Below are 23422 nucleotides of genomic sequence, written 5' to 3' on the forward strand. Positions count from 1 at the left end.
CCCAGTCCCTACAAAGGTGAGCAAGCAGCTGTTTCTGTAGTGTAGTGGTTATCACGTTCGCCTCACACGCGAAAGGTCCCCCGTTCGAGACCGGGCAGAAACACTCTCTGCTGGCATTTTACACAAAATAGTTTTTTTCCCCTTTTGTCACACACAAATGTAAAGTATGAACTTATTTGCGTTCTCATGGAAATAGCATATGCTCTCAAGAGCTTGAGAAATACACTGGGAAGGCAAGCATCCTCACATGTATTCTGTATATGGGGCCAATAAAAAAATGCACGCGCTTGCATTTTGTGTATGTAATGTTGCAGAGCACAGAGAGGATTTATTTTCCCTACTGCTGGGTATTTGGGTCTCTGGGATCACAGTTGGGTCCGCTCCGTCCTCTGAAATGGTCCATATTAGTTACATAGGTTAGTGTACCAAAGAAATAATACATTTTCATATACAGCTTCTTCATTTCTGTGTTCTGAGGGATTACCAGTTGTAAGAAATGCACTTGCCGGTACAGTGATTCCCTGGCTTTCTCTGGCCCGAGAAAGCTTTTCCTCTGAAGTGGGAACAGAAGTTGGACTGCTTCTGCTGAACTTCCTGAAAGCAGAGCTGGCGGGAGGAGGGACTTTTTGAGTGCTGGGAAAATTTGAGCTGGAAATTTGCATCGGCTGGACAGAGATTGCTTGGAGCAGCCAAAATATAATAACGGCCATGGCGCTCAAGTAAAGCAGAAAGCTTTTAGTATACACCTTTTGCACTCTTGTCAACGAAGCTGGGCTCTGTGAATGCTCACCCTACGCAAGAAAAGAGAACAGACTTTGCTGGTGACCTAAATATATCTCGCCTGATCGAGCACGATCGAGCTCTGAGTGAGCAGCTGTGCAATGGTCATCTTTACCAAAGGGGAGATGCTGCTTTTTCCAGTGTCACGCCCATGCTCTCAGGGCTGGAGGGAGGAGGGCTGCTTTTTGTTTTTACAGGCAAAAGGAAAGGCCCAGCCCTCAGAGCTTCTGCCAATGCAGATCCCAGCAGGTGCAAAATAAAGGCTCTCCCCCACCTTGCCAGCTGCAGATTGATCAGAAGACTGCTAGTCTAGTGTGTTGGGCCACTTTCTCTCTTCTGTGTATCGTCCCCTCTTATTACATAAACAGCATAAGAGGAATAAAGGAAGGAAGGAAGGAAGGAAGGAAGGAACAGTGTATCGCAAGCACCTTCCACCCTGATGTCAATGGGCCACCAACCTTCGGGATGAGGAGGAGACCTGTGAAGACAGTCAGAGCGTGCCGACTGGGGCATTCATTTGGCTCATACACCGACAAGGCTTTCAGCGGCAGGAACAAACTTCAGGAATAGGCATTCTTGGCCTCGAATCCTAAGGGGGGTGCAAACGCTGAGGACAATTCCGTCAAATGCTCAAAGGACCGTGGCTCGTTGGTCTAGGGGTATGATTCTCGCTTTGGGTGCGAGAGGTCCCGGGTTCAAATCCCGGACGAGCCCAATCAAGGTGGTTAACTTGAGCTCCTTTTTTTTGTTTTTTCAATGTTATTTTCATTGGACAGACTCTCTGGTTTTCTCGGTAAGCAGTAGTCGATGAACAATTCACTTCCTGAACCTCTTTGCGTGCCATGTCCTTGCGACAAGCACTTTGTGTTCTCTGTTAGCTCTCAGTAACATTCCTTGATTTGCTTGTGAGTTTTGGCCGTCCGATCTCAAAGTGGAAATATGTCCTTCCCTCTGTACGCTGCATAGGCCCTCAGCTGGCATACTTGTATATGTGCGCATGCTTGATAGGACGTATGTTTTAGGCTGGATTGTGTGAGCTTCAGGCGCAAGGCATTTGATTAGTCTTTAAGCAGGTCCACTTGCACTGCCCTTTGCACCTGTTCTCCCAGTCCCTACAAAGGTGAGCAAGCAGCTGTTTCTGTAGTGTAGTGGTTATCACGTTCGCCTCACACGCGAAAGGTCCCCGGTTCGAGACCGGGCAGAAACACTCTCTGCTGGCATTTTACACAAAATAGTTTTTTTCCCCTTTTGTCACACACAAATGTAAAGTATGAACTTATTTGCGTTCTCATGGAAATAGCATATGCTCTCAAGAGCTTGAGAAATACACTGGGAAGGCAAGCATCCTCACATGTATTCTGTATATGGGGCCAATAAAAAAATGCACGCGCTTGCATTTTGTGTATGTAATGTTGCAGAGCACAGAGAGGATTTATTTTCCCTACTGCTGGGTATTTGGGTCTCTGGGATCACAGTTGGGTCCGCTCCGTCCTCTGAAATGGTCCATATTAGTTACATAGGTTAGTGTACCAAAGAAATAATACATTTTCATATACAGCTTCTTCATTTCTGTGTTCTGAGGGATTACCAGTTGTAAGAAATGCACTTGCCGGTACAGTGATTCCCTGGCTTTCTCTGGCCCGAGAAAGCTTTTCCTCTGAAGTGGGAACAGAAGTTGGACTGCTTCTGCTGAACTTCCTGAAAGCAGAGCTGGCGGGAGGAGGGACTTTTTGAGTGCTGGGAAAATTTGAGCTGGAAATTTGCATCGGCTGGACAGAGATTGCTTGGACCAGCCAAAATATAATAACGGCCATGGCGCTCAAGTAAAGCAGAAAGCTTTTAGTATACACCTTTTGCACTCTTGTCAACGAAGCTGGGCTCTGTGAATGCTCACCCTACGCAAGAAAAGAGAACAGACTTTGCTGGTGACCTAAATATATCTCGCCTGATCGAGCACGATCGAGCTCTGAGTGAGCAGCTGTGCAATGGTCATCTTTACCAAAGGGGAGATGCTGCTTTTTCCAGTGTCACGCCCATGCTCTCAGGGCTGGAGGGAGGAGGGCTGCTTTTTGTTTTTACAGGCAAAAGGAAAGGCCCAGCCCTCAGAGCTTCTGCCAATGCAGATCCCAGCAGGTGCAAAATAAAGGCTCTCCCCCACCTTGCCAGCTGCAGATTGATCAGAAGACTGCTAGTCTAGTGTGTTGGGCCACTTTCTCTCTTCTGTGTATCGTCCCCTCTTATTACATAAACAGCATAAGAGGAATAAAGGAAGGAAGGAAGGAAGGAAGGAACAGTGTATCGCAAGCACCTTCCACCCTGATGTCAATGGGCCACCAACCTTCGGGATGAGGAGGAGACCTGTGAAGACAGTCAGAGCGTGCCGACTGGGGCATTCATTTGGCTCATACACCGACAAGGCTTTCAGCGGCAGGAACAAACTTCAGGAATAGGCATTCTTGGCCTCGAATCCTAAGGGGGGTGCAAACGCTGGGGACAATTCCGTCAAATGCTCAAAGGACCGTGGCTCGTTGGTCTAGGGGTATGATTCTCGCTTTGGGTGCGAGAGGTCCCGGGTTCAAATCCCGGACGAGCCCAATCAAGGTGGTTAACTTGAGCTCCTTTTTTTTGTTTTTTCAATGTTATTTTCATTGGACAGACTCTCTGGTTTTCTCGGTAAGCAGTAGTCGATGAACAATTCACTTCCTGAACCTCTTTGCGTGCCATGTCCTTGCGACAAGCACTTTGTGTTCTCTGTTAGCTCTCAGTAACATTCCTTGATTTGCTTGTGAGTTTTGGCCGTCCGATCTCAAAGTGGAAATATGTCCTTCCCTCTGTACGCTGCATAGGCCCTCAGCTGGCATACTTGTATATGTGCGCATGCTTGATAGGACGTATGTTTTAGGCTGGATTGTGTGAGCTTCAGGCGCAAGGCATTTGATTAGTCTTTAAGCAGGTCCACTTGCACTGCCCTTTGCACCTGTTCTCCCAGTCCCTACAAAGGTGAGCAAGCAGCTGTTTCTGTAGTGTAGTGGTTATCACGTTCGCCTCACACGCGAAAGGTCCCCGGTTCGAGACCGGGCAGAAACACTCTCTGCTGGCATTTTACACAAAATAGTTTTTTTCCCCTTTTGTCACACACAAATGTAAAGTATGAACTTATTTGCGTTCCCATGGAAATAGCATATGCTCTCAAGAGCTTGAGAAATACACTGGGAAGGCAAGCATCCTCACATGTATTCTGTATATGGGGCCAATAAAAAAATGCACGCGCTTGCATTTTGTGTATGTAATGTTGCAGAGCACAGAGAGGATTTATTTTCCCTACTGCTGGGTATTTGGGTCTCTGGGATCACAGTTGGGTCCGCTCCGTCCTCTGAAATGGTCCATATTAGTTACATAGGTTAGTGTACCAAAGAAATAATACATTTTCATATACAGCTTCTTCATTTCTGTGTTCTGAGGGATTACCAGTTGTAAGAAATGCACTTGCCGGTACAGTGATTCCCTGGCTTTCTCTGGCCCGAGAAAGCTTTTCCTCTGAAGTGGGAACAGAAGTTGGACTGCTTCTGCTGAACTTCCTGAAAGCAGAGCTGGCGGGAGGAGGGACTTTTTGAGTGCTGGGAAAATTTGAGCTGGAAATTTGCATCGGCTGGACAGAGATTGCTTGGAGCAGCCAAAATATAATAACGGCCATGGCGCTCAAGTAAAGCAGAAAGCTTTTAGTATACACCTTTTGCACTCTTGTCAACGAAGCTGGGCTCTGTGAATGCTCACCCTACGCAAGAAAAGAGAACAGACTTTGCTGGTGACCTAAATATATCTCGCCTGATCGAGCACGATCGAGCTCTGAGTGAGCAGCTGTGCAATGGTCATCTTTACCAAAGGGGAGATGCTGCTTTTTCCAGTGTCACGCCCATGCTCTCAGGGCTGGAGGGAGGAGGGCTGCTTTTTGTTTTTACAGGCAAAAGGAAAGGCCCAGCCCTCAGAGCTTCTGCCAATGCAGATCCCAGCAGGTGCAAAATAAAGGCTCTCCCCCACCTTGCCAGCTGCAGATTGATCAGAAGACTGCTAGTCTAGTGTGTTGGGCCACTTTCTCTCTTCTGTGTATCGTCCCCTCTTATTACATAAACAGCATAAGAGGAATAAAGGAAGGAAGGAAGGAAGGAACAGTGTATCGCAAGCACCTTCCACCCTGATGTCAATGGGCCACCAACCTTCGGGATGAGGAGGAGACCTGTGAAGACAGTCAGAGCGTGCCGACTGGGGCATTCATTTGGCTCATACACCGACAAGGCTTTCAGCGGCAGGAACAAACTTCAGGAATAGGCATTCTTGGCCTCGAATCCTAAGGGGGGTGCAAACGCTGAGGACAATTCCGTCAAATGCTCAAAGGACCGTGGCTCGTTGGTCTAGGGGTATGATTCTCGCTTTGGGTGCGAGAGGTCCCGGGTTCAAATCCCGGACGAGCCCAATCAAGGTGGTTAACTTGAGCTCCTTTTTTTTGTTTTTTCAATGTTATTTTCATTGGACAGACTCTCTGGTTTTCTCGGTAAGCAGTAGTCGATGAACAATTCACTTCCTGAACCTCTTTGCGTGCCATGTCCTTGCGACAAGCACTTTGTGTTCTCTGTTAGCTCTCAGTAACATTCCTTGATTTGCTTGTGAGTTTTGGCCGTCCGATCTCAAAGTGGAAATATGTCCTTCCCTCTGTACGCTGCATAGGCCCTCAGCTGGCATACTTGTATATGTGCGCATGCTTGATAGGACGTATGTTTTAGGCTGGATTGTGTGAGCTTCAGGCGCAAGGCATTTGATTAGTCTTTAAGCAGGTCCACTTGCACTGCCCTTTGCACCTGTTCTCCCAGTCCCTACAAAGGTAAGCAAGCAGCTGTTTCTGTAGTGTAGTGGTTATCACGTTCGCCTCACACGCGAAAGGTCCCCGGTTCGAGACCGGGCAGAAACACTCTCTGCTGGCATTTTACACAAAATAGTTTTTTTCCCCTTTTGTCACACACAAATGTAAAGTATGAACTTATTTGCGTTCTCATGGAAATAGCATATGCTCTCAAGAGCTTGAGAAATACACTGGGAAGGCAAGCATCCTCACATGTATTCTGTATATGGGGCCAATAAAAAAATGCACGCGCTTGCATTTTGTGTATGTAATGTTGCAGAGCACAGAGAGGATTTATTTTCCCTACTGCTGGGTATTTGGGTCTCTGGGATCACAGTTGGGTCCGCTCCGTCCTCTGAAATGGTCCATATTAGTTACATAGGTTAGTGTACCAAAGAAATAATACATTTTCATATACAGCTTCTTCATTTCTGTGTTCTGAGGGATTACCAGTTGTAAGAAATGCACTTGCCGGTACAGTGATTCCCTGGCTTTCTCTGGCCCGAGAAAGCTTTTCCTCTGAAGTGGGAACAGAAGTTGGACTGCTTCTGCTGAACTTCCTGAAAGCAGAGCTGGCGGGAGGAGGGACTTTTTGAGTGCTGGGAAAATTTGAGCTGGAAATTTGCATCGGCTGGACAGAGATTGCTTGGAGCAGCCAAAATATAATAACGGCCATGGCGCTCAAGTAAAGCAGAAAGCTTTTAGTATACACCTTTTGCACTCTTGTCAACGAAGCTGGGCTCTGTGAATGCTCACCCTACGCAAGAAAAGAGAACAGACTTTGCTGGTGACCTAAATATATCTCGCCTGATCGAGCACGATCGAGCTCTGAGTGAGCAGCTGTGCAATGGTCATCTTTACCAAAGGGGAGATGCTGCTTTTTCCAGTGTCACGCCCATGCTCTCAGGGCTGGAGGGAGGAGGGCTGCTTTTTGTTTTTACAGGCAAAAGGAAAGGCCCAGCCCTCAGAGCTTCTGCCAATGCAGATCCCAGCAGGTGCAAAATAAAGGCTCTCCCCCACCTTGCCAGCTGCAGATTGATCAGTAGACTGCTAGTCTAGTGTGTTGGGCCACTTTCTCTCTTCTGTGTATCGTCCCCTCTTATTACATAAACAGCATAAGAGGAATAAAGGAAGGAAGGAAGGAAGGAACAGTGTATCGCAAGCACCTTCCACCCTGATGTCAATGGGCCACCAACCTTCGGGATGAGGAGGAGACCTGTGAAGACAGTCAGAGCGTGCCGACTGGGGCATTCATTTGGCTCATACACCGACAAGGCTTTCAGCGGCAGGAACAAACTTCAGGAATAGGCATTCTTGGCCTCGAATCCTAAGGGGGGTGCAAACGCTGAGGACAATTCCGTCAAATGCTCAAAGGACCGTGGCTCGTTGGTCTAGGGGTATGATTCTCGCTTTGGGTGCGAGAGATCCCGGGTTCAAATCCCGGACGAGCCCAATCAAGGTGGTTAACTTGAGCTCCTTTTTTTTGTTTTTTCAATGTTATTTTCATTGGACAGACTCTCTGGTTTTCTCGGTAAGCAGTAGTCGATGAACAATTCACTTCCTGAACCTCTTTGCGTGCCATGTCCTTGCGACAAGCACTTTGTGTTCTCTGTTAGCTCTCAGTAACATTCCTTGATTTGCTTGTGAGTTTTGGCCGTCCGATCTCAAAGTGGAAATATGTCCTTCCCTCTGTACGCTGCATAGGCCCTCAGCTGGCATACTTGTATATGTGCGCATGCTTGATAGGATGTATGTTTTAGGCTGGATTGTGTGAGCTTCAGGCGCAAGGCATTTGATTAGTCTTTAAGCAGGTCCACTTGCACTGCCCTTTGCACCTGTTCTCCCAGTCCCTACAAAGGTGAGCAAGCAGCTGTTTCTGTAGTGTAGTGGTTATCACGTTCGCCTCACACGCGAAAGGTCCCCGGTTCGAGACCGGGCAGAAACACTCTCTGCTGGCATTTTACACAAAATAGTTTTTTTCCCCTTTTGTCACACACAAATGTAAAGTATGAACTTATTTGCGTTCTCATGGAAATAGCATATGCTCTCAAGAGCTTGAGAAATACACTGGGAAGGCAAGCATCCTCACATGTATTCTGTATATGGGGCCAATAAAAAAATGCACGCGCTTGCATTTTGTGTATGTAATGTTGCAGAGCACAGAGAGGATTTATTTTCCCTACTGCTGGGTATTTGGGTCTCTGGGATCACAGTTGGGTCCGCTCCGTCCTCTGAAATGGTCCATATTAGTTACATAGGTTAGTGTACCAAAGAAATAATACATTTTCATATACAGCTTCTTCATTTCTGTGTTCTGAGGGATTACCAGTTGTAAGAAATGCACTTGCCGGTACAGTGATTCCCTGGCTTTCTCTGGCCCGAGAAAGCTTTTCCTCTGAAGTGGGAACAGAAGTTGGACTGCTTCTGCTGAACTTCCTGAAAGCAGAGCTGGCGGGAGGAGGGACTTTTTGAGTGCTGGGAAAATTTGAGCTGGAAATTTGCATCGGCTGGACAGAGATTGCTTGGAGCAGCCAAAATATAATAACGGCCATGGCGCTCAAGTAAAGCAGAAAGCTTTTAGTATACACCTTTTGCACTCTTGTCAACGAAGCTGGGCTCTGTGAATGCTCACCCTACGCAAGAAAAGAGAACAGACTTTGCTGGTGACCTAAATATATCTCGCCTGATCGAGCACGATCGAGCTCTGAGTGAGCAGCTGTGCAATGGTCATCTTTACCAAAGGGGAGATGCTGCTTTTTCCAGTGTCACGCCCATGCTCTCAGGGCTGGAGGGAGGAGGGCTGCTTTTTGTTTTTACAGGCAAAAGGAAAGGCCCAGCCCTCAGAGCTTCTGCCAATGCAGATCCCAGCAGGTGCAAAATAAAGGCTCTCCCCCACCTTGCCAGCTGCAGATTGATCAGAAGACTGCTAGTCTAGTGTGTTGGGCCACTTTCTCTCTTCTGTGTATCGTCCCCTCTTATTACATAAACAGCATAAGAGGAATAAAGGAAGGAAGGAAGGAAGGAAGGAACAGTGTATCGCAAGCACCTTCCACCCTGATGTCAATGGGCCACCAACCTTCGGGATGAGGAGGAGACCTGTGAAGACAGTCAGAGCGTGCCGACTGGGGCATTCATTTGGCTCATACACCGACAAGGCTTTCAGCGGCAGGAACAAACTTCAGGAATAGGCATTCTTGGCCTCGAATCCTACGGGGGGTGCAAACGCTGAGGACAATTCCGTCAAATGCTCAAAGGACCGTGGCTCGTTGGTCTAGGGGTATGATTCTCGCTTTGGGTGCGAGAGGTCCCGGGTTCAAATCCCGGACGAGCCCAATCAAGGTGGTTAACTTGAGCTCCTTTTTTTTGTTTTTTCAATGTTATTTTCATTGGACAGACTCTCTGGTTTTCTCGGTAAGCAGTAGTCGATGAACAATTCACTTCCTGAACCTCTTTGCGTGCCATGTCCTTGCGACAAGCACTTTGTGTTCTCTGTTAGCTCTCAGTAACATTCCTTGATTTGCTTGTGAGTTTTGGCCGTCCGATCTCAAAGTGGAAATATGTCCTTCCCTCTGTACGCTGCATAGGCCCTCAGCTGGCATACTTGTATATGTGCGCATGCTTGATAGGACGTATGTTTTAGGCTGGATTGTGTGAGCTTCAGGCGCAAGGCATTTGATTAGTCTTTAAGCAGGTCCACTTGCACTGCCCTTTGCACCTGTTCTCCCAGTCCCTACAAAGGTGAGCAAGCAGCTGTTTCTGTAGTGTAGTGGTTATCACGTTCGCCTCACACGCGAAAGGTCCCCGGTTCGAGACCGGGCAGAAACACTCTCTGCTGGCATTTTACACAAAATAGTTTTTTCCCCTTTTGTCACACACAAATGTAAAGTATGAACTTATTTGCGTTCCCATGGAAATAGCATATGCTCTCAAGAGCTTGAGAAATACACTGGGAAGGCAAGCATCCTCACATGTATTCTGTATATGGGGCCAATAAAAAAATGCACGCGCTTGCATTTTGTGTATGTAATGTTGCAGAGCACAGAGAGGATTTATTTTCCCTACTGCTGGGTATTTGGGTCTCTGGGATCACAGTTGGGTCCGCTCCGTCCTCTGAAATGGTCCATATTAGTTACATAGGTTAGTGTACCAAAGAAATAATACATTTTCATATACAGCTTCTTCATTTCTGTGTTCTGAGGGATTACCAGTTGTAAGAAATGCACTTGCCGGTACAGTGATTCCCTGGCTTTCTCTGGCCCGAGAAAGCTTTTCCTCTGAAGTGGGAACAGAAGTTGGACTGCTTCTGCTGAACTTCCTGAAAGCAGAGCTGGCGGGAGGAGGGACTTTTTGAGTGCTGGGAAAATTTGAGCTGGAAATTTGCATCGGCTGGACAGAGATTGCTTGGAGCAGCCAAAATATAATAACGGCCATGGCGCTCAAGTAAAGCAGAAAGCTTTTAGTATACACCTTTTGCACTCTTGTCAACGAAGCTGGGCTCTGTGAATGCTCACCCTACGCAAGAAAAGAGAACAGACTTTGCTGGTGACCTAAATATATCTCGCCTGATCGAGCACGATCGAGCTCTGAGTGAGCAGCTGTGCAATGGTCATCTTTACCAAAGGGGAGATGCTGCTTTTTCCAGTGTCACGCCCATGCTCTCAGGGCTGGAGGGAGGAGGGCTGCTTTTTGTTTTTACAGGCAAAAGGAAAGGCCCAGCCCTCAGAGCTTCTGCCAATGCAGATCCCAGCAGGTGCAAAATAAAGGCTCTCCCCCACCTTGCCAGCTGCAGATTGATCAGAAGACTGCTAGTCTAGTGTGTTGGGCCACTTTCTCTCTTCTGTGTATCGTCCCCTCTTATTTCATAAACAGCATAAGAGGAATAAAGGAAGGAAGGAAGGAAGGAAGGAAGGAACAGTGTATCGCAAGCACCTTCCACCCTGATGTCAATGGGCCACCAACCTTCGGGATGAGGAGGAGACCTGTGAAGACAGTCAGAGCGTGCCGACTGGGGCATTCATTTGGCTCATACACCGACAAGGCTTTCAGCGGCAGGAACAAACTTCAGGAATAGGCATTCTTGGCCTCGAATCCTAAGGGGGGTGCAAACGCTGAGGACAATTCCGTCAAATGCTCAAAGGACCGTGGCTCGTTGGTCTAGGGGTATGATTCTCGCTTTGGGTGCGAGAGGTCCCGGACGAGCCCAATCAAGGTGGTTAACTTGAGCTCCTTTTTTTTGTTTTTTCAATGTTATTTTCATTGGACAGACTCTCTGGTTTTCTCGGTAAGCAGTAGTCGATGAACAATTCACTTCCTGAACCTCTTTGCGTGCCATGTCCTTGCGACAAGCACTTTGTGTTCTCTGTTAGCTCTCAGTAACATTCCTTGATTTGCTTGTGAGTTTTGGCCGTCCGATCTCAAAGTGGAAATATGTCCTTCCCTCTGTACGCTGCATAGGCCCTCAGCTGGCATACTTGTATATGTGCGCATGTTTGATAGGACGTATGTTTTAGGCTGGATTGTGTGAGCTTCAGGCGCAAGGCATTTGATTAGTCTTTAAGCAGGTCCACTTGCACTGCCCTTTGCACCTGTTCTCCCAGTCCCTACAAAGGTGAGCAAGCAGCTGTTTCTGTAGTGTAGTGGTTATCACGTTCGCCTCACACGCGAAAGGTCCCCGGTTCGAGACCGGGCAGAAACACTCTCTGCTGGCATTTTACACAAAATAGTTTTTTTCCCCTTTTGTCACACACAAATGTAAAGTATGAACTTATTTGCCTTCTCATGGAAATAGCATATGCTCTCAAGAGCTTGAGAAATACACTGGGAAGGCAAGCATCCTCACATGTATTCTGTATATGGGGCCAATAAAAAAATGCACGCGCTTGCATTTTGTGTATGTAATGTTGCAGAGCACAGAGAGGATTTATTTTCCCTACTGCTGGGTATTTGGGTCTCTGGGATCACAGTTGGGTCCGCTCCGTCCTCTGAAATGGTCCATATTAGTTACATAGGTTAGTGTACCAAAGAAATAATACATTTTCATATACAGCTTCTTCATTTCTGTGTTCTGAGGGATTACCAGTTGTAAGAAATGCACTTGCCGGTACAGTGATTCCCTGGCTTTCTCTGGCCCGAGAAAGCTTTTCCTCTGAAGTGGGAACAGAAGTTGGACTGCTTCTGCTGAACTTCCTGAAAGCAGAGCTGGCGGGAGGAGGGACTTTTTGAGTGCTGGGAAAATTTGAGCTGGAAATTTGCATCGGCTGGACAGAGATTGCTTGGAGCAGCCAAAATATAATAACGGCCATGGCGCTCAAGTAAAGCAGAAAGCTTTTAGTATACACCTTTTGCACTCTTGTCAACGAAGCTGGGCTCTGTGAATGCTCACCCTACGCAAGAAAAGAGAACAGACTTTGCTGGTGACCTAAATATATCTCGCCTGATCGAGCACGATCGAGCTCTGAGTGAGCAGCTGTGCAATGGTCATCTTTACCAAAGGGGAGATGCTGCTTTTTCCAGTGTCACGCCCATGCTCTCAGGGCTGGAGGGAGGAGGGCTGCTTTTTGTTTTTACAGGCAAAAGGAAAGGCCCAGCCCTCAGAGCTTCTGCCAATGCAGATCCCAGCAGGTGCAAAATAAAGGCTCTCCCCCACCTTGCCAGCTGCAGATTGATCAGAAGACTGCTAGTCTAGTGTGTTGGGCCACTTTCTCTCTTCTGTGTATCGTCCCCTCTTATTACATAAACAGCATAAGAGGAATAAAGGAAGGAAGGAAGGAAGGAAGGAAGGAACAGTGTATCGCAAGCACCTTCCACCCTGATGTCAATGGGCCACCAACCTTCGGGATGAGGAGGAGACCTGTGAAGACAGTCAGAGCGTGCCGACTGGGGCATTCATTTGGCTCATACACCGACAAGGCTTTCAGCGGCAGGAACAAACTTCAGGAATAGGCATTCTTGGCCTCGAATCCTAAGGGGGGTGCAAACGCTGAGGACAATTCCGTCAAATGCTCAAAGGACCGTGGCTCGTTGGTCTAGGGGTATGATTCTCGCTTTGGGTGCGAGAGGTCCCGGGTTCAAATCCCGGACGAGCCCAAACAAGGTGGTTAACTTGAGCTCCTTTTTTTTGTTTTTTCAATGTTATTTTCATTGGACAGACTCTCTGGTTTTCTCGGTAAGCAGTAGTCGATGAACAATTCACTTCCTGAACCTCTTTGCGTGCCATGTCCTTGCGACAAGCACTTTGTGTTCTCTGTTAGCTCTCAGTAACATTCCTTGATTTGCTTGTGAGTTTTGGCCGTCCGATCTCAAAGTGGAAATATGTCCTTCCCTCTGTACGCTGCATAGGCCCTCAGCTGGCATACTTGTATATGTGCGCATGCTTCATAGGACGTATGTTTTAGGCTGGATTGTGTGAGCTTCAGGCGCAAGGCATTTGATTAGTCTTTAAGCAGGTCCACTTGCACTGCCCTTTGCACCTGTTCTCCCAGTCCCTACAAAGGTGAGCAAGCAGCTGTTTCTGTAGTGTAGTGGTTATCACGTTCGCCTCACACGCGAAAGGTCCCCGGTTCGAGACCGGGCAGAAACACTCTCTGCTGGCATTTTACACAAAATAGTTTTTTTCCCCTTTTGTCACACACAAATGTAAAGTATGAACTTATTTGCGTTCCCATGGAAATAGCATATGCTCTCAAGAGCTTGAGAAATACACTGGGAAGGCAAGCATCCTCACATGTATTCTGTATATGGGGCCAATAAAAAAATGCACGCGCTTGCATTTTGTGTATGTAATGTTGCAGAGCACAGAGAGGATTTATTTTCCCTACTGCTGGGTATTTGGGTCTCTGGGATCACAGTTGGGTCCGCTCCGTCCTCTGAAATGGTCCATATTAGTTACATAGGTTAGTGTACCAAAGAAATAATACATTTTCATATACAGCTTCTTCATTTCTGTGTTCTGAGGGATTACCAGTTGTAAGAAATGCACTTGCCGGTACAGTGATTCCCTGGCTTTCTCTGGCCCGAGAAAGCTTTTCCTCTGAAGTGGGAACAGAAGTTGGACTGCTTCTGCTGAACTTCCTGAAAGCAGAGCTGGCGGGAGGAGGGACTTTTTGAGTGCTGGGAAAATTTGAGCTGGAAATTTGCATCGGCTGGACAGAGATTGCTTGGAGCAGCCAAAATATAATAACGGCCATGGCGCTCAAGTAAAGCAGAAAGCTTTTAGTATACACCTTTTGCACTCTTGTCAACGAAGCTGGGCTCTGTGAATGCTCACCCTACGCAAGAAAAGAGAACAGACTTTGCTGGTGACCTAAATATATCTCGCCTGATCGAGCACGATCGAGCTCTGAGTGAGCAGCTGTGCAATGGTCATCTTTACCAAAGGGGAGATGCTGCTTTTTCCAGTGTCACGCCCATGCTCTCAGGGCTGGAGGTAGGAGGGCTGCTTTTTGTTTTTACAGGCAAAAGGAAAGGCCCAGCCCTCAGAGCTTCTGCCAATGCAGATCCCAGCAGGTGCAAAATAAAGGCTCTCCCCCACCTTGCCAGCTGCAGATTGATCAGAAGACTGCTAGTCTAGTGTGTTGGGCCACTTTCTCTCTTCTGTGTATCGTCCCCTCTTATTACATAAACAGCATAAGAGGAATAAAGGAAGGAAGGAAGGAAGGAAGGAACAGTGTATCGCAAGCACCTTCCACCCTGATGTCAATGGGCCACCAACCTTCGGGATGAGGAGGAGACCTGTGAAGACAGTCAGAGCGTGCCGACTGGGGCATTCATTTGGCTCATACACCGACAAGGCTTTCAGCGGCAGGAACAAACTTCAGGAATAGGCATTCTTGGCCTCGAATCCTAAGGGGGGTGCAAACGCTGAGGACAATTCCGTCAAATGCTCAAAGGACCGTGGCTCGTTGGTCTAGGGGTATGATTCTCGCTTTGGGTGCGAGAGGTCCCGGGTCCAAATCCCGGACGAGCCCAATCAAGGTGGTTAACTTGAGCTCCTTTTTTTTGTTTTTTCAATGTTATTTTCATTGGACAGACTCTCTGGTTTTCTCGGTAAGCAGTAGTCGATGAACAATTCACTTCCTGAACCTCTTTGCGTGCCATGTCCTTGCGACAAGCACTTTGTGTTCTCTGTTAGCTCTCAGTAACATTCCTTGATTTGCTTGTGAGTTTTGGCCGTCCGATCTCAAAGTGGAAATATGTCCTTCCCTCTGTACGCTGCATAGGCCCTCAGCTGGCATACTTGTATATGTGCGCATGCTTGATAGGACGTATGTTTTAGGCTGGATTGTGTGAGCTTCAGGCGCAAGGCATTTGATTAGTCTTTAAGCAGGTCCACTTGCACTGCCCTTTGCACCTGTTCTCCCAGTCCCTACAAAGGTGAGCAAGCAGCTGTTTCTGTAGTGTAGTGGTTATCACGTTCGCCTCACACGCGAAAGGTCCCCGGTTCGAGACCGGGTAGAAACACTCTCTGCTGGCATTTTACACAAAATAGTTTTTTTCCCCTTTTGTCACACACAAATGTAAAGTATGAACTTATTTGCGTTCCCATGGAAATAGCATATGCTCTCAAGAGCTTGAGAAATACACTGGGAAGGCAAGCATCCTCACATGTATTCTGTATATGGGGCCAATAAAAAAATGCACGCGCTTGCATTTTGTGTATGTAATGTTGCAGAGCACAGAGAGGATTTATTTTCCCTACTGCTGGGTATTTGGGTCTCTGGGATCACAGTTGGGTCCGCTCCGTCCTCTGAAATGGTCCATATTAGTTACATAGGTTAGTGTACCAAAGAAATAATACATTTTCATATACAGCTTCTTCATTTCTGTGTTCTGAGGGATTACCAGTTGTAAGAAATGCACTTGCCGGTACAGTGATTCCCTGGCTTTCTCTGGCCCGAGAAAGCTTTTCCTCTGAAGTGGGAACAGAAGTTGGACTGCTTCTGCTGAACTTCCTGAAAGCAGAGCTGGCGGGAGGAGGGACTTTTTGAGTGCTGGGAAAATTTGAGCTGGAAATTTGCATCGGCTGGACAGAGATTGCTTGGAGCAGCCAAAATATAATAACGGCCATGGCGCTCAAGTAAAGCAGAAAGCTTTTAGTATACACCTTTTGCACTCTTGTCAACGAAGCTGGGCTCTGTGAATGCTCACCCTACGCAAGAAAAGAGAACAGACTTTGCTGGTGACCTAAATATATCTCGCCTGATCGAGCACGATCGAGCTCTGAGTGAGCAGCTGTGCAATGGTCATCTTTACCAAAGGGGAGATGCTGCTTTTTCCAGTGTCACGCCCATGCTCTCAGGGCTGGAGGGAGGAGGGCTGCTTTTTGTTTTTACAGGCAAAAGGAAAGGCCCAGCCCTCAGAGCTTCTGCCAATGCAGATCCCAGCAGGTGCAAAATAAAGGCTCTCCCCCACCTTGCCAGCTGCAGATTGATCAGAAGACTGCTAGTCTAGTGTGTTGGGCCACTTTCTCTCTTCTGTGTATCGTCCCCTCTTATTACATAAACAGCATAAGAGGAATAAAGGAAGGAAGGAAGGAAGGAAGGAACAGTGTATCGCAAGCACCTTCCACCCTGATGTCAATGGGCCACCAACCTTCGGGATGAGGAGGAGACCTGTGAAGACAGTCAGAGCGTGCCGACTGGGGCATTCATTTGGCTCATACACCGACAAGGCTTTCAGCGGCAGGAACAAACTTCAGGAATAGGCATTCTTGGCCTCGAATCCTAAGGGGGGTGCAAACGCTGAGGACAATTCCGTCAAATGCTCAAAGGACCGTGGCTCGTTGGTCTAGGGGTATGATTCTCGCTTTGGGTGCGAGAGGTCCCGGGTTCAAATCCCGGACGAGCCCAATCAAGGTGGTTAACTTGAGCTCCTTTTTTTTGTTTTTTCAATGTTATTTTCATTGGACAGACTCTCTGGTTTTCTCGGTAAGCAGTAGTCGATGAACAATTCACTTCCTGAACCTCTTTGCGTGCCATGTCCTTGCGACAAGCACTTTGTGTTCTCTGTTAGCTCTCAGTAACATTCCTTGATTTGCTTGTGAGTTTTGGCCGTCCGATCTCAAAGTGGAAATATGTCCTTCCCTCTGTACGCTGCATAGGCCCTCAGCTGGCATACTTGTATATGTGCGCATGCTTGATAGGACGTATGTTTTAGGCTGGATTGTGTGAGCTTCAGGCGCAAGGCATTTGATTAGTCTTTAAGCAGGTCCACTTGCACTGCCCTTTGCACCTGTTCTCCCAGTCCCTACAAAGGTGAGCAAGCAGCTGTTTCTGTAGTGTAGTGGTTATCACGTTCGCCTCACACGCGAAAGGTCCCCCGTTCGAGACCGGGCAGAAACACTCTCTGCTGGCATTTTACACAAAATAGTTTTTTTCCCCTTTTGTCACACACAAATGTAAAGTATGAACTTATTTGCGTTCTCATGGAAATAGCATATGCTCTCAAGAGCTTGAGAAATACACTGGGAAGGCAAGCATCCTCACATGTATTCTGTATATGGGGCCAATAAAAAAATGCACGCGCTTGCATTTTGTGTATGTAATGTTGCAGAGCACAGAGAGGATTTATTTTCCCTACTGCTGGGTATTTGGGTCTCTGGGATCACAGTTGGGTCCGCTCCGTCCTCTGAAATGGTCCATATTAGTTACATAGGTTAGTGTACCAAAGAAATAATACATTTTCATATACAGCTTCTTCATTTCTGTGTTCTGAGGGATTACCAGTTGTAAGAAATGCACTTGCCGGTACAGTGATTCCCTGGCTTTCTCTGGCCCGAGAAAGCTTTTCCTCTGAAGTGGGAACAGAAGTTGGACTGCTTCTGCTGAACTTCCTGAAAGCAGAGCTGGCGGGAGGAGGGACTTTTTGAGTGCTGGGAAAATTTGAGCTGGAAATTTGCATCGGCTGGACAGAGATTGCTTGGAGCAGCCAAAATATAATAACGGCCATGGCGCTCAAGTAAAGCAGAAAGCTTTTAGTATACACCTTTTGCACTCTTGTCAACGAAGCTGGGCTCTGTGAATGCTCACCCTACGCAAGAAAAGAGAACAGACTTTGCTGGTGACCTAAATATATCTCGCCTGATCGAGCACGATCGAGCTCTGAGTGAGCAGCTGTGCAATGGTCATCTTTACCAAAGGGGAGATGCTGCTTTTTCCAGTGTCACGCCCATGCTCTCAGGGCTGGAGGGAGGAGGGCTGCTTTTTGTTTTTACAGGCAAAAGGAAAGGCCCAGCCCTCAGAGCTTCTGCCAATGCAGATCCCAGCAGGTGCAAAATAAAGGCTCTCCCCCACCTTGCCAGCTGCAGATTGATCAGAAGACTGCTAGTCTAGTGTGTTGGGCCACTTTCTCTCTTCTGTGTATCGTCCCCTCTTATTACATAAACAGCATAAGAGGAATAAAGGAAGGAAGGAAGGAAGGAAGGAACAGTGTATCGCAAGCACCTTCCACCCTGATGTCAATGGGCCACCAACCTTCGGGATGAGGAGGAGACCTGTGAAGACAGTCAGAGCGTGCCGACTGGGGCATTCATTTGGCTCATACACCGACAAGGCTTTCAGCGGCAGGAACAAACTTCAGGAATAGGCATTCTTGGCCTCGAATCCTAAGGGGGGTGCAAACGCTGAGGACAATTCCGTCAAATGCTCAAAGGACCGTGGCTCGTTGGTCTAGGGGTATGATTCTCCCTTTGGGTGCGAGAGGTCCCGGGTTCAAATCCCGGACGAGCCCAATCAAGGTGGTTAACTTGAGCTCCTTTTTTTTGTTTTTTCAATGTTATTTTCATTGGACAGACTCTCTGGTTTTCTCGGTAAGCAGTAGTCGATGAACAATTCACTTCCTGAACCTCTTTGCGTGCCATGTCCTTGCGACAAGCACTTTGTGTTCTCTGTTAGCTCTCAGTAACATTCCTTGATTTGCTTGTGAGTTTTGGCCGTCCGATCTCAAAGTGGAAATATGTCCTTCCCTCTGTACGCTGCATAGGCCCTCAGCTGGCATACTTGTATATGTGCGCATGCTTGATAGGACGTATGTTTTAGGCTGGATTGTGTGAGCTTCAGGCGCAAGGCATTTGATTAGTCTTTAAGCAGGTCCACTTGCACTGCCCTTTGCACCTGTTCTCCCAGTCCCTACAAAGGTGAGCAAGCAGCTGTTTCTGTAGTGTAGTGGTTATCACGTTCGCCTCACACGCGAAAGGTCCCCGGTTCGAGACCGGGCAGAAACACTCTCTGCTGGCATTTTACACAAAATAGTTTTTTTCCCCTTTTGTCACACACAAATGTAAAGTATGAACTTATTTGCGTTCTCATGGAAATAGCATATGCTCTCAAGAGCTTGAGAAATACACTGGGAAGGCAAGCATCCTCACATGTATTCTGTATATGGGGCCAATAAAAAAATGCACGCGCTTGCATTTTGTGTATGTAATGTTGCAGAGCACAGAGAGGATTTATTTTCCCTACTGCTGGGTATTTGGGTCTCTGGGATCACAGTTGGGTCCGCTCCGTCCTCTGAAATGGTCCATATTAGTTACATAGGTTAGTGTACCAAAGAAATAATACATTTTCATATACAGCTTCTTCATTTCTGTGTTCTGAGGGATTACCAGTTGTAAGAAATGCACTTGCCGGTACAGTGATTCCCTGGCTTTCTCTGGCCCGAGAAAGCTTTTCCTCTGAAGTGGGAACAGAAGTTGGACTGCTTCTGCTGAACTTCCTGAAAGCAGAGCTGGCGGGAGGAGGGACTTTTTGAGTGCTGGGAAAATTTGAGCTGGAAATTTGCATCGGCTGGACAGAGATTGCTTGGAGCAGCCAAAATATAATAACGGCCATGGCGCTCAAGTAAAGCAGAAAGCTTTTAGTATACACCTTTTGCACTCTTGTCAACGAAGCTGGGCTCTGTGAATGCTCACCCTACGCAAGAAAAGAGAACAGACTTTGCTGGTGACCTAAATATATCTCGCCTGATCGAGCACGATCGAGCTCTGAGTGAGCAGCTGTGCAATGGTCATCTTTACCAAAGGGGAGATGCTGCTTTTTCCAGTGTCACGCCCATGCTCTCAGGGCTGGAGGGAGGAGGGCTGCTTTTTGTTTTTACAGGCAAAAGGAAAGGCCCAGCCCTCAGAGCTTCTGCCAATGCAGATCCCAGCAGGTGCAAAATAAAGGCTCTCCCCCACCTTGCCAGCTGCAGATTGATCAGAAGACTGCTAGTCTAGTGTGTTGGGCCACTTTCTCTCTTCTGTGTATCGTCCCCTCTTATTACATAAACAGCATAAGAGGAATAAAGGAAGGAAGGAAGGAAGGAAGGAACAGTGTATCGCAAGCACCTTCCACCCTGATGTCAATGGGCCACCAACCTTCGGGATGAGGAGGAGACCTGTGAAGACAGTCAGAGCGTGCCGACTGGGGCATTCATTTGGCTCATACACCGACAAGGCTTTCAGCGGCAGGAACAAACTTCAGGAATAGGCATTCTTGGCCTCGAATCCTAAGGGGGGTGCAAACGCTGAGGACAATTCCGTCAAATGCTCAAAGGACCGTGGCTCGTTGGTCTAGGGGTATGATTCTCCCTTTGGGTGCGAGAGGTCCCGGGTTCAAATCCCGGACGAGCCCAATCAAGGTGGTTAACTTGAGCTCCTTTTTTTTGTTTTTTCAATGTTATTTTCATTGGACAGACTCTCTGGTTTTCTCGGTAAGCAGTAGTCGATGAACAATTCACTTCCTGAACCTCTTTGCGTGCCATGTCCTTGCGACAAGCACTTTGTGTTCTCTGTTAGCTCTCAGTAACATTCCTTGATTTGCTTGTGAGTTTTGGCCGTCCGATCTCAAAGTGGAAATATGTCCTTCCCTCTGTACGCTGCATAGGCCCTCAGCTGGCATACTTGTATATGTGCGCATGCTTGATAGGACGTATGTTTTAGGCTGGATTGTGTGAGCTTCAGGCGCAAGGCATTTGATTAGTCTTTAAGCAGGTCCACTTGCACTGCCCTTTGCACCTGTTCTCCCAGTCCCTACAAAGGTGAGCAAGCAGCTGTTTCTGTAGTGTAGTGGTTATCACGTTCGCCTCACACGCGAAAGGTCCCCGGTTCGAGACCGGGCAGAAACACTCTCTGCTGGCATTTTACACAAAATAGTTTTTTTCCCCTTTTGTCACACACAAATGTAAAGTATGAACTTATTTGCGTTCTCATGGAAATAGCATATGCTCTCAAGAGCTTGAGAAATACACTGGGAAGGCAAGCATCCTCACATGTATTCTGTATATGGGGCCAATAAAAAAATGCACGCGCTTGCATTTTGTGTATGTAATGTTGCAGAGCACAGAGAGGATTTATTTTCCCTACTGCTGGGTATTTGGGTCTCTGGGATCACAGTTGGGTCCGCTCCGTCCTCTGAAATGGTCCATATTAGTTACATAGGTTAGTGTACCAAAGAAATAATACATTTTCATATACAGCTTCTTCATTTCTGTGTTCTGAGGGATTACCAGTTGTAAGAAATGCACTTGCCGGTACAGTGATTCCCTGGCTTTCTCTGGCCCGAGAAAGCTTTTCCTCTGAAGTGGGAACAGAAGTTGGACTGCTTCTGCTGAACTTCCTGAAAGCAGAGCTGGCGGGAGGAGGGACTTTTTGAGTGCTGGGAAAATTTGAGCTGGAAATTTGCATCGGCTGGACAGAGATTGCTTGGAGCAGCCAAAATATAATAACGGCCATGGCGCTCAAGTAAAGCAGAAAGCTTTTAGTATACACCTTTTGCACTCTTGTCAACGAAGCTGGGCTCTGTGAATGCTCACCCTACGCAAGAAAAGAGAACAGACTTTGCTGGTGACCTAAATATATCTCGCCTGATCGAGCACGATCGAGCTCTGAGTGAGCAGCTGTGCAATGGTCATCTTTACCAAAGGGGAGATGCTGCTTTTTCCAGTGTCACGCCCATGCTCTCAGGGCTGGAGGGAGGAGGGCTGCTTTTTGTTTTTACAGGCAAAAGGAAAGGCCCAGCCCTCAGAGCTTCTGCCAATGCAGATCCCAGCAGGTGCAAAATAAAGGCTCTCCCCCACCTTGCCAGCTGCAGATTGATCAGAAGACTGCTAGTCTAGTGTGTTGGGCCACTTTCTCTCTTCTGTGTATCGTCCCCTCTTATTACATAAACAGCATAAGAGGAATAAAGGAAGGAAGGAAGGAAGGAAGGAACAGTGTATCGCAAGCACCTTCCACCCTGATGTCAATGGGCCACCAACCTTCGGGATGAGGAGGAGACCTGTGAAGACAGTCAGAGCGTGCCGACTGGGGCATTCATTTGGCTCATACACCGACAAGGCTTTCAGCGGCAGGAACAAACTTCAGGAATAGGCATTCTTGGCCTCGAATCCTAAGGGGGGTGCAAACGCTGGGGACAATTCCGTCAAATGCTCAAAGGACCGTGGCTCGTTGGTCTAGGGGTATGATTCTCGCTTTGGGTGCGAGAGGTCCCGGGTTCAAATCCCGGACGAGCCCAATCAAGGTGGTTAACTTGAGCTCCTTTTTTTTGTTTTTTCAATGTTATTTTCATTGGACAGACTCTCTGGTTTTCTCGGTAAGCAGTAGTCGATGAACAATTCACTTCCTGAACCTCTTTGCGTGCCATGTCCTTGCGACAAGCACTTTGTGTTCTCTGTTAGCTCTCAGTAACATTCCTTGATTTGCTTGTGAGTTTTGGCCGTCCGATCTCAAAGTGGAAATATGTCCTTCCCTCTGTACGCTGCATAGGCCCTCAGCTGGCATACTTGTATATGTGCGCATGCTTGATAGGACGTATGTTTTAGGCTGGATTGTGTGAGCTTCAGGCGCAAGGCATTTGATTAGTCTTTAAGCAGGTCCACTTGCACTGCCCTTTGCACCTGTTCTCCCAGTCCCTACAAAGGTGAGCAAGCAGCTGTTTCTGTAGTGTAGTGGTTATCACGTTCGCCTCACACGCGAAAGGTCCCCGGTTCGAGACCGGGCAGAAACACTCTCTGCTGGCATTTTACACAAAATAGTTTTTTTCCCCTTTTGTCACACACAAATGTAAAGTATGAACTTATTTGCGTTCCCATGGAAATAGCATATGCTCTCAAGAGCTTGAGAAATACACTGGGAAGGCAAGCATCCTCACATGTATTCTGTATATGGGGCCAATAAAAAAATGCACGCGCTTGCATTTTGTGTATGTAATGTTGCAGAGCACAGAGAGGATTTATTTTCCCTACTGCTGGGTATTTGGGTCTCTGGGATCACAGTTGGGTCCGCTCCGTCCTCTGAAATGGTCCATATTAGTTACATAGGTTAGTGTACCAAAGAAATAATACATTTTCATATACAGCTTCTTCATTTCTGTGTTCTGAGGGATTACCAGTTGTAAGAAATGCACTTGCCGGTACAGTGATTCCCTGGCTTTCTCTGGCCCGAGAAAGCTTTTCCTCTGAAGTGGGAACAGAAGTTGGACTGCTTCTGCTGAACTTCCTGAAAGCAGAGCTGGCGGGAGGAGGGACTTTTTGAGTGCTGGGAAAATTTGAGCTGGAAATTTGCATCGGCTGGACAGAGATTGCTTGGAGCAGCCAAAATATAATAACGGCCATGGCGCTCAAGTAAAGCAGAAAGCTTTTAGTATACACCTTTTGCACTCTTGTCAACGAAGCTGGGCTCTGTGAATGCTCACCCTACGCAAGAAAAGAGAACAGACTTTGCTGGTGACCTAAATATATCTCGCCTGATCGAGCACGATCGAGCTCTGAGTGAGC

General features: G+C 47.4%; 19 non-coding genes across 19 annotated transcripts; all 19 read left to right on the plus strand.

Moving 5' to 3' along the window:
- The first annotated feature begins 1422 nt into the window (after nt 1-1422).
- Nucleotides 1423-1494, plus strand: TRNAP-UGG (transfer RNA proline (anticodon UGG)). The gene has a single exon. It is a non-coding gene; the product is annotated as a tRNA-Pro (tRNA).
- Nucleotides 1495-1914: 420 nt separating this feature from the next.
- Nucleotides 1915-1987, plus strand: TRNAV-CAC (transfer RNA valine (anticodon CAC)). Its single transcript has one exon. It is a non-coding gene; the product is annotated as a tRNA-Val (tRNA).
- Nucleotides 1988-3302: 1315 nt separating this feature from the next.
- TRNAP-UGG (transfer RNA proline (anticodon UGG)) lies at nt 3303-3374 on the plus strand. The gene has a single exon. It is a non-coding gene; the product is annotated as a tRNA-Pro (tRNA).
- Nucleotides 3375-3794: 420 nt separating this feature from the next.
- On the plus strand, nt 3795-3867 carry TRNAV-CAC (transfer RNA valine (anticodon CAC)). The gene has a single exon. It is a non-coding gene; the product is annotated as a tRNA-Val (tRNA).
- Nucleotides 3868-5178: 1311 nt separating this feature from the next.
- On the plus strand, nt 5179-5250 carry TRNAP-UGG (transfer RNA proline (anticodon UGG)). The gene has a single exon. It is a non-coding gene; the product is annotated as a tRNA-Pro (tRNA).
- A 420-nt stretch (nt 5251-5670) lies between these two features.
- TRNAV-CAC (transfer RNA valine (anticodon CAC)) lies at nt 5671-5743 on the plus strand. Its single transcript has one exon. It is a non-coding gene; the product is annotated as a tRNA-Val (tRNA).
- Nucleotides 5744-7054: 1311 nt separating this feature from the next.
- TRNAP-UGG (transfer RNA proline (anticodon UGG)) lies at nt 7055-7126 on the plus strand. The gene has a single exon. It is a non-coding gene; the product is annotated as a tRNA-Pro (tRNA).
- A 420-nt stretch (nt 7127-7546) lies between these two features.
- On the plus strand, nt 7547-7619 carry TRNAV-CAC (transfer RNA valine (anticodon CAC)). The gene has a single exon. It is a non-coding gene; the product is annotated as a tRNA-Val (tRNA).
- A 1315-nt stretch (nt 7620-8934) lies between these two features.
- On the plus strand, nt 8935-9006 carry TRNAP-UGG (transfer RNA proline (anticodon UGG)). The gene has a single exon. It is a non-coding gene; the product is annotated as a tRNA-Pro (tRNA).
- Nucleotides 9007-9426: 420 nt separating this feature from the next.
- TRNAV-CAC (transfer RNA valine (anticodon CAC)) lies at nt 9427-9499 on the plus strand. Its single transcript has one exon. It is a non-coding gene; the product is annotated as a tRNA-Val (tRNA).
- Nucleotides 9500-11296: 1797 nt separating this feature from the next.
- TRNAV-CAC (transfer RNA valine (anticodon CAC)) lies at nt 11297-11369 on the plus strand. Its single transcript has one exon. It is a non-coding gene; the product is annotated as a tRNA-Val (tRNA).
- Nucleotides 11370-12688: 1319 nt separating this feature from the next.
- TRNAP-UGG (transfer RNA proline (anticodon UGG)) lies at nt 12689-12760 on the plus strand. The gene has a single exon. It is a non-coding gene; the product is annotated as a tRNA-Pro (tRNA).
- A 420-nt stretch (nt 12761-13180) lies between these two features.
- TRNAV-CAC (transfer RNA valine (anticodon CAC)) lies at nt 13181-13253 on the plus strand. Its single transcript has one exon. It is a non-coding gene; the product is annotated as a tRNA-Val (tRNA).
- Nucleotides 13254-15060: 1807 nt separating this feature from the next.
- TRNAV-CAC (transfer RNA valine (anticodon CAC)) lies at nt 15061-15133 on the plus strand. The gene has a single exon. It is a non-coding gene; the product is annotated as a tRNA-Val (tRNA).
- A 1315-nt stretch (nt 15134-16448) lies between these two features.
- TRNAP-UGG (transfer RNA proline (anticodon UGG)) lies at nt 16449-16520 on the plus strand. Its single transcript has one exon. It is a non-coding gene; the product is annotated as a tRNA-Pro (tRNA).
- Nucleotides 16521-18820: 2300 nt separating this feature from the next.
- TRNAV-CAC (transfer RNA valine (anticodon CAC)) lies at nt 18821-18893 on the plus strand. Its single transcript has one exon. It is a non-coding gene; the product is annotated as a tRNA-Val (tRNA).
- A 1807-nt stretch (nt 18894-20700) lies between these two features.
- On the plus strand, nt 20701-20773 carry TRNAV-CAC (transfer RNA valine (anticodon CAC)). The gene has a single exon. It is a non-coding gene; the product is annotated as a tRNA-Val (tRNA).
- A 1315-nt stretch (nt 20774-22088) lies between these two features.
- On the plus strand, nt 22089-22160 carry TRNAP-UGG (transfer RNA proline (anticodon UGG)). The gene has a single exon. It is a non-coding gene; the product is annotated as a tRNA-Pro (tRNA).
- A 420-nt stretch (nt 22161-22580) lies between these two features.
- TRNAV-CAC (transfer RNA valine (anticodon CAC)) lies at nt 22581-22653 on the plus strand. The gene has a single exon. It is a non-coding gene; the product is annotated as a tRNA-Val (tRNA).
- Nucleotides 22654-23422: the final 769 nt, after the last annotated feature.

The sequence above is a fragment of the Ambystoma mexicanum genome, chromosome 2q (assembly GCF_040938575.1).
Source record: "Ambystoma mexicanum isolate Mex_15411 chromosome 2q, UKY_AmexF1_1, whole genome shotgun sequence".
In the NCBI taxonomy this organism is placed as follows: Eukaryota; Metazoa; Chordata; class Amphibia; order Caudata; family Ambystomatidae; genus Ambystoma; species Ambystoma mexicanum.